We start from the raw sequence: 10,000 nt of genomic DNA, 5'->3' as shown, positions 1-10,000 counted from the left end.
CCATTTTTGTTTTTATGAACTTTGAAATATCAAATAAAAGATCACGAGACTAAATTTCTCAGAGCTGTTATCTCTATCAAAATGATTCGCCATTCATTCAAGGTAAGCCGAGGTTATACACTTAATGTGGATCAGTTAAACATTTGTGTTTATTGACTAGATCATATGTATCACAGTAATGATGTATAAACATTATATGTATATATATATATATATATATATATATATATATATATATATATATATATATATATATCCACACACACACATCTATATATATATGTATATATATATATACATACATATATATATATATATATATATACATATACATATACATATATATACATATACACACACACATCTATATATATGTATATATATATACATACATATATATATATACATATATATATATATATATATATATATATATATATATACATACATATATATATATATATATATATATATATATATATATATATATATATATATGTATATATATAAACTGTATTGTGGCATATCAATTAGCAAGTTTCTATAGCACTATTTTTACAATGTCAAAGATTAAAGGATTGCTCGATGGAATCTTCCTGTTGGGAACATAGTATACCTGCCTCCCGCAATGTAATCAGGTGGCTGAGGTACATTTGCGAGTTGGTCATGAATCACACGACAATGCATGACACTTTCTTCACCACGCATCATGTTGGTAGCTCATAGGCCACGCCGGACTACACTTCGAGCTCTGTACTCCCAGAGGCTCGTGCAGAAAGACTCGCTTGTACAAAATGCGGGAATGTGGAATGTCGGCCACCATGATGGGCGTGCTTGGTGGGCGGACGGCATTTTGCTTGGCCCTTTGGTGTTGGAGTCGCTCCCTGTCACTCAGCACGTCGTCATCTGTCAACATGTGAGAAATCATTTAAGTTTTCATTTCATAAAATTGCATGTTTTCTCATTTAAGTATTAGCGATGGGCACATTTTCCTAAAGTTTAAGTTTTCATTTAGTAAAACCGCATGTATTTTCATGTAATCATAAGTTAGCACATTTGCCTAAAATCTGAAAGTATCACGTGATGATTGCTGACTTACGAATGTCAACAGTTCCAAGGAGATGAGCCATTGTGTACAACAAACTGCTCAAGATTCAATAGTATCAGAGTGGTCGAAGCTTAAGATTGTGAATGAGATCGGACCGACCACGTTATATATACCTGTTAGTTCTTCCCCAACTGAACATGTTTGGAGCTGTATATAATTTTCATTAGTATCATGGCAATGATATATGTACACAACATGTATACATTAAAATGGTGGTCTTATTGCGATATTAGTGAAAAGTTCCAGTGAAAAATAACTGGCAAATGTCAACTCATAGAATCATACAAATATGACGTCAAACTGACGTCACGAAGTGTTGGTTGATGCCAAGTAGTGTTGTCTTTTCGTGCTTTATTAGTGGAGTCACAAATTGGGATTTAATTCTAGATACATTCTGACACCCCGATACGTTTCTACCTTAAATTCTATATATTTCTTATAAAAGCCTATATATTTCTATTTCAATTTCCCGTTTCCAAACCCAATACATACTCAATTACATCAATATTGAAATCTTGTAACCATGTATATTCTGACACCCTGATGCATTTCTATCTTGAATTCTGTGTCCAAGACAGTAATTGAGAAAAGAATCATGAAAGGTGAACAAAAGCCACCAAAATCTAACCTTCTTATGATAATTAATGTACCCTCTTATCTTGCTACAGAGTATGATATAATGTAAATAGTCTGATCAATATGAACGTAAATGGCAGATAGATATATCTTGGATAAAGGAGAGAGGCCTAATTGATCTAAAATAACAAAGCAAGAGAGAGAAATGTAGATAGTATGTGATGTATTCATATTAAAGAAAGAAAGAAAAAAATGGATGTATATCTATATCAACATGTGTGTCTGCGGATGTGTTTGTCTATATATATGTATATATATGTATATACACACATATATATACATTTTTATGTACACACACACATATATATATAAATATATATATATATATATATATATATATATATATATATATATATTTATATATATATATATATATGTGTGTGTGTGTGTACATAAAAATGTTTATACACACACACACACACACACATATATGTATATATATATACATACATATATATATATATATATATATATATATATATATATATATATATATATATATATGTGTGTGTGTGTGTGTAAGTGTGCATAGATTTACATATGAATATATATACATGTATGCATATATATGTATATATATATATATATATATATATATATATATATATATATATATATATTTATGTGTGTATATATACATATATTTTTGTTTCATATGTATATGATACATGCATGCATACATATATACATAAATACATCTCTCCCTCTCTCTTTCTCTCTTTGTTATTTTAGATCACCAGGATCCTTCTGCTACACACATGCACACACACACACACATATATATATACATATATATATATATGTGTGTGTGTGTGTGTGTAAATATACATATATATATATATATATATATATATATTTTTTTTTTTTTTTTTTTTTTTTTTTTTTTTTTTTTTTTTTTCCATATAAACCCACTATCCACAAAACATATTTATTAGAAGATGAGACTACAGTTTCGAAATCCACCTAGATTTCATCTTCAGACCTGAAATATATTTAGTAAATATATCTTGGATATAGTGGGTTTAACTGTCTTTGTATCAACACGGGAGAGTGTTTTGCCATTCATATATATGTATATATATATATATATATATATATATATATATATATATATATATATATATATATATATCATACATGTGTGCATATATATATATATATACATATATATATATATATATAAATATATATATACATATATATGTATATATACATATATACATGTGTTGCGTTTATGTGTATGAGAAAGAGAGAGAGAATATGAATATATATGAATATATATAATATATATATTTGTATATTTGTATATTTATATGTATATACATACATATATACATATATAAGTATGCACATTTATATTTAAGTATACATAGAAGTATATACATATATGCATGCATGCATATATATATATATATATATATATATATATATATATATATATATATATATATGTATATATATATATATATATATATATATATATATATATATATATATATATATATATATATATATAAGCATATATATATATATAGATTCAAAGACAATCCTCTTTGGATATGAAGTGATTGCAGTTTTGCCAGTAGTTCTAGAGAGATAGATGGCAGGCATATAATCCTGCCAGAAAAGAAACTTACACATTGCTATATAAGGTACCATATATTACTTGGTTATTACAGAGTTAACTGTTCAACTACCTCTTCTTATCTTTCCATTTCAGGTCAATAATTTTATCCAGTAGAATATAAAACCTTTTTATTTTCAAAAGATAAAGCGTATCACGGTACATTTGCTCTGTGAGCCTTCTATATTTTTTTAGTATGATACAATTGTTGACATCTTGTACTATATACCGGTAATGCCATCCATTTCCACATCAAATAAGGCTCATAATAATGATAGCCCTTGCCATATATTTAACGTCAGAGAAATAATCACACACAATATCATTATTATTCCTCGCACCATATAGTCTTAGCTCAAGGACACATCGTACTAGACATACATCATATAAAAGCATGTTTTTATTTATCAGTATGTCATCTACCTATCATAGATAAAACACATAAAACTACCATTTGACAGCAGGGAACTAACAGCATGCATGTAAATCCTTCCTCATGCCATGCAATCTCAGCTTCTAAATCTGAGAGGAACCTGAGGTACATTCACGAGCTGATCATGAATCACACGACAATGCATGACACTTCAGAGAATTATCGCTAATAAAGGTCCAAAGTCTAGATTATATCCTCAAAGTCTGTTATGCCGGATAGCTAGCTCATTCTGAGTCACTGTGTTATCATATGTGCTATTGGATTAGTTGAGATGAACGTTTGACTTAATGATCTTTTAAATAGAGTTTTAAGTTTCCTTTTTCTAGTCTTACTTTTCTTTTTTGGTAGCTTTGAATAACATCTGAGAACTATATTGTGTATATATATATATATATATATATATATATATATATATATATATATATGTGTGTGTGTGTGTGTGTGTGTGTGTGTGTGTGTATAATATATATAATACATATATAATATATATGTATATGATATATATATATATATATATATATATATATATATATATATATATATATGTATATATATATATGTATGTATATCCATATATATATAAATACACACACATCCATATATACATTTTAAATTTATGTATGTATTCACATATATATATATACATACATACATATACATACATACACAGAGAGATGTATCATTATTATTATTATTATTATTATATATATATATATATATATATATATATATATATATATATATATATATATATATATATATATATGTGTGTGTGTGTGTGTGTGTGTGTGTGTATCTATATAATATATACATATACATATACATACACAGAGAGAGGTGTACAGTAAGTACTTATATATATATATATTATATGTGTGTGTGTGTGTCTTTAAGACATTAAATGTATATCTCTTCATTCTTTCGTTAAACATTCCACGTACTTAGATAATTATACTTTCTGTTATTTGGTCAAAAACGAATAAAGTTCGTTGTTTCGCCATTTTTGTTTTTACGAATTCTGAGAAATTTTGTTTCGTGATCTTTTATTTGATATTTCAGAGCTGTTATCTCTCTATCAAAATGATTTGCCATTCATTCAAGTGAAGCCGAGGTTATACACTTAAAGTGGATCAGTTAAACATTTGTGTTTATTGACTAGATCATATGTATCACAGTAATGATGTATAAACATTATATGTATATATATATATATATATATATATGTATATATATATACATGTATATATATATAAGTATGTATATATATGTACACACACATACACACACACACACACATATATATATAAATGTATATATATATATATATATATATATATATATATATATATATATATAAACTATATTGGGGCATATCAATTAGCAAGTTCCTATAGCACTATTTTTACAATATCCAAGATTAAGGGATTTCTCGATGGAATCTTCCTGTTGGGAACATAGTATGCCCGCCTCCTGTAATGCAATCAGGTGACTGAGGTACATTCACGAGCTGGCCATGATTCACATGACAATGCATGACACTTTCTTCACCACGCATCATGTTGGTAGCTCATAGGCCACGCCGGACTACACTTCGAGCTCTGTACTCCCAGAGGCTCGTGCAGAAAGACTCGCTTGTACAAAATGCGGGAATGTGGAATGTCGGCCACCATGATGGGCGTGCTTGGTGGGCGGACGGCATTTTGCTTGGCCCTTTGGTGTTGGAGTCGCTCCCTGTCACTCAGCACGTCGTCATCTGTCAACATGTGAGAAATCATTAGTTTTCATTTCATAAAATTGCATGTTTTATTCATTTATTTATCTATTTAAATGTTATTCGTGAGCACATTTTCCTAAAGTCCTAAACTATTACATGATGATTGATGACTTACGAATGTCAACAGTTCCAAGGAGATGAGCCATTGTGTACAACAAACTGCTCAAGATTCAATAGTATCAGAGTGGTCGTAGCTTAAGATTGTGAATGAGATCGGACCCGCCACGATATATATACCTGTTAGTTCTTCCCCAAGTGAACATGCTTGGAGCTGTAAGAAGGAGAGTTGCCAGCTATTTGCAATATCCAGCAAAATAAGTAATGAACTTGTATCATTTTAATTACCATCATTGCAATGACATATGTGTACAACATATATACATTAAATTGGTGGTCTTATTACGATATTAGTGAAAAGTTCCAGTGAAAAATAACTGGCAAATGTCAACTCATAGAATCATACAAATATGACGTCAAACTGACGTCACGAAGTGTTGGTTGATGCCAAGTAGTATTGTCTTTTTGTGTTCTATTAGTGGAGTCACAAATTACGATTAAATTCTAGATACATTCTGACACCCCGATACGTTTCTACCATAAATTCTGTATCCAAGACAGTAATAGAGAAAAAAAAATCATGAAAGCTAAAAAGCCTCAGAGATCTCATCACATTTTCATACGTTAATTATTCAGTGTATCTTATCTGAAATTGTTAAAGAGTTTTAGAGAATGTAGCTAAAGTCATGAATAAGGATGAATATAATTGGTAGACCATTATATCTTAAATAAAGGAGAGGGATCCAATTGATCTAAAATAACAGAGAAAGAGTGTGAGAGAGATGTATGTAAGTACATATGTAAGTGTGCATGTACTGTGTATGTGTATATATGAATATATGTATATACATATATGCATATATATATACATATATATGTATGTGTATATGATAAAGAAAATATATATATGTATATTGACACATGAATAGGTTGTTAAATTTCGTGAGTATTTCAACTCAAAATATGACTTTAATTCACAGTTGAAACAGAGAGGGAAGGACACATTCCCTTCCTAGATATTAACATTAAGAAATGCAATGGAACTTTGGAACTTCACTTTATGGAAAACCCACCTATACTGGCCTTACTGCACAGTATGACAGCCTCATTCCTCAAAGATATAAAAACAATCTAGTCCAAACTCTAGTCATGAGAGCATATAAAATCTTTGAAACTTATCATATATTTTTTAAATAGATTTCATTAAGAACAAACTGAGGAAAATTGATTTTCCGAATTATTCTGGATAGCACTATTAGGAAAACACTAGACAAGATCTTTAACAAAAAAGAGCCTATAATGGTCTTACTGCATAGTATGACAATCTAGTCCAAACTCTATTCATGAGAGCATATAAAATCTCTAAAGCCTATCATATTTTCTGTGAAGAAATAAATTTCATTAAGAATACACTTACGAAAAATGGTTTTCTGAATTATGTTTTAGATAGCACCATCAGGAAAACACTAAATAAGATAATCAGAAAAGATCCTGTACTCACTGCCCCAAAAGATATCATAAATCTACCCTATATTGACCAACCTTCGCATGGACTTTCCAGAAAATTGACTAATATAATACACCATAATTACAACCGAATTACTCTTAGACCTGTTTTTGAAGCAATAAATACCACTGGCAGATTTTTCAAAACCAAGGATAAGGTTAGAAACTCCCGATCGTCGTCTGCTGTATACAAAAAATATATATGTTTGTGTTGCCTGTGTTACCTGTAATGCCGCCTAAATTAGAAAGACTTCCCGAAATCTTTCCATTAGGATAGACGAGCACAAAATCCAGGTTGAGTAACCATTGTTTTCATCTACTAGAGTTCATAGTGAAGTGCATGATCACCCTATCAACAATTACATTTTTTTTTTCTGTCCTTGACTCTGCTACCTCTGATTCAGAACTATGTCATTTAGAAAACCTATGGATATGGAAATTGAAATCTAAACTAAATGAATACAGATCACCAGATAATTTTGAAATATTAAAATAGTTCACTCACACCCATCTATTTTCTTTCTTTCTTACACTGTTTTCGTGCTTTTACTTCTTGACACCTTTTTACTCTGTGTACATGCAGCCAAAATATGACATGTATGTATGTTTTTTTATGAACCTTTGTTTTACCTCTATAATGCATTTGTATTAATCTTAATTATGTTTATTTTCACTTACCGTCCGAGCTTTCTTACATGTAATTTTATGTCAGAGAAGTGCTTAACTTACACACTGATATAGACGTCGCCATTATTACAGAGTTTACTACTCAAATACTTCTTGTTAAGTTCCCATTTTAGGTAAATTACTGAATCTAATAAATCATAAAATCTTTTTATTTTCGAACGGCAAAGTGTACCACGTTACCTTTGCTCTGTGAGCCTCTTATAGATCCTGTGCATGATACGGTTGCATATATCTTGTACCATACACTGATAATGCCTTCTTTGACTATATTAAATAGCTAGAAATAAGACTTCTAATAAAAATAGTTCTTGTCATATATTTAACAACAAAGAAATAATCGCACACAATAGAATGATTATTCCTCGCACCATTTAGTCTTAGCTCAAGGACATTGCAAGCTAAACATATATCATATGAAAGCATGTTTTTTCATAATTATGTCATCTACCTATCATAAATAAAGACATATATAATACCACCTGTCCATCATTTGACAGCAGGGAACTAATAACATGCATGTAAATCCTTCCTCATGCCATGCAATCTCAGCTTTTAAGAGAGAGGAATCTGAGGTACATTTGCGAGTTGGTCATGATTCACATGACAATGCATGGCACTTTCTTCACCACGCATCATGTTGGTAGCTCATAGGCCACGCCGGACTACACTTCGAGCTCTGTACTCCCAGAGGCTCGTGCAGAAAGACTCGCTTGTACAAAATGCGGGAATGTGGAATGTCGGCCACCATGATGGGCGTGCTTGGTGGGCGGACGGCATTTTGCTTGGCCCTTTGGTGTTGGAGTCGCTCCCTGTCACTCAGCACGTCGTCATCTGTCAACATGTGAGAAATCATTAGTTTTCATTTCTTAAATTTGGATGTTCTTTCCGGTTAGATATTAGTGGCGAGCACATTTGCCTAAAGTATCACGTGATGATTGATGACTTACGAATGTCAACAGTTCCAAGGAGATGAGCCATTGTGTACAAGAAACTGCTCAAGATTCGCTAGTGTCAGAATGGTCTCAACTCAAGATTGTGAATGAGCTTCGTTTCGAGCCACTGTGTATATATATGCTTGGCCCTCTCTGTTACTCATGCTCTCAAGTGAACATGTCTGGAACTGTTAGCAGGAGAGTTGCCAGCTGTTTGTAAAATTCAACAGTATGAATAATGAACTCAAATTATTTAAACTATTTTAGAGATAATGGCATGTCGGCAGAACATGTTTAAAATAAAATCATGCACTTATTTGACATTCATGAAAAGTTCTAGTGAAAAATATCTGGCAAATGTCAACTTTTAGGAGGATACGTATATGACGTCACAATGACGTCACGAAGGTTGATGCCAAGTAGCATAGATATCATTGTACTATAATAATGGAGTAGCAGGTTGCGATTAAATTCTATATTTAAAGGTTAAAGATAATCATGATTTTATTTGTTAACAAATCAAATAATATCGGTGAAATTCATCTAAAAACCTATATATTTCTATTTAATCTTCCCGTTTACAAACCCAATACATACTCAATTACATCAATATTATCATCCTGTGATCATATATATTCTGACACCCTGATGCATTACTATCTTGAATTCTGTATCCAAGATAGTAATTGAGAAAATAATCATGAAAGGTGAACAAAAGCCACTAAAATCTCCCCTCTTCATACGTGAATCAATGTACCCTGTATGATATAATATGATATGATGTAAATAGACTTATCAATATGGATGTAAATGGTAGATAGATATATCTTGGGTAAAGGGGAGGGATCTAATTGATCTAAAATAACAGGGAAAGAGAGAGAGAATTGTAGATAGGTAAGTATTTGATGTATTCATATAAAAGAAAGAAAGAAAAAAAATGGATGTATATTCATATCAACATATGTGTGTCTCCGGATGTGTTTGCCTATATATATATATATATATATATATATGTATATACACACATATATATACATTTTTATGTACACACACACACACACACACACACACACACATATATTTATATATATATATATATATATATATATATATATATATATATATATATATATATATAAATGTTGTATATATATGTATATATATATATATATATATATATATATATATATATATATATATATATATATATATGTTTATATGTGTGTGTGTAAGTGTGTATAGA

The 10,000-nt window shown here is 30.1% G+C and overlaps 3 long non-coding RNA genes across 3 annotated transcripts; all 3 read right to left on the bottom strand.

Moving 5' to 3' along the window:
* Nucleotides 1–518: 518 nt before the first annotated feature.
* Nucleotides 519–1,224, bottom strand: LOC147469622 (uncharacterized). The gene is made up of 2 exons (XR_015191940.1): nt 1,100–1,224; nt 519–906 (listed from the first exon to the last, which is right to left on the bottom strand). It is a non-coding gene; the product is annotated as an uncharacterized LOC147469622 (long non-coding RNA).
* A 4,044-nt stretch (nt 1,225–5,268) lies between these two features.
* Nucleotides 5,269–5,815, bottom strand: LOC147469621 (uncharacterized). Its single transcript, XR_015191939.1, has 2 exons — nt 5,691–5,815; nt 5,269–5,554 (listed from the first exon to the last, which is right to left on the bottom strand). It is a non-coding gene; the product is annotated as an uncharacterized LOC147469621 (long non-coding RNA).
* A 2,574-nt stretch (nt 5,816–8,389) lies between these two features.
* LOC147469620 (uncharacterized) lies at nt 8,390–8,897 on the bottom strand. The gene is made up of 2 exons (XR_015191938.1): nt 8,773–8,897; nt 8,390–8,656 (listed from the first exon to the last, which is right to left on the bottom strand). It is a non-coding gene; the product is annotated as an uncharacterized LOC147469620 (long non-coding RNA).
* Between the last annotated feature and the right edge of the window lie 1,103 nt (nt 8,898–10,000).

Source organism: Penaeus japonicus, unplaced genomic scaffold, assembly GCF_977035675.1.
Source record: "Penaeus japonicus unplaced genomic scaffold, GWHDUDI00000001_assembly GWHDUDI00000020, whole genome shotgun sequence".
NCBI lineage: Eukaryota > Metazoa > Arthropoda > Malacostraca > Decapoda > Penaeidae > Penaeus > Penaeus japonicus.
The sequence above is the reverse complement of the archived record's forward strand: the minus strand, read 5'-3'. Positions and strand labels throughout refer to the sequence as shown.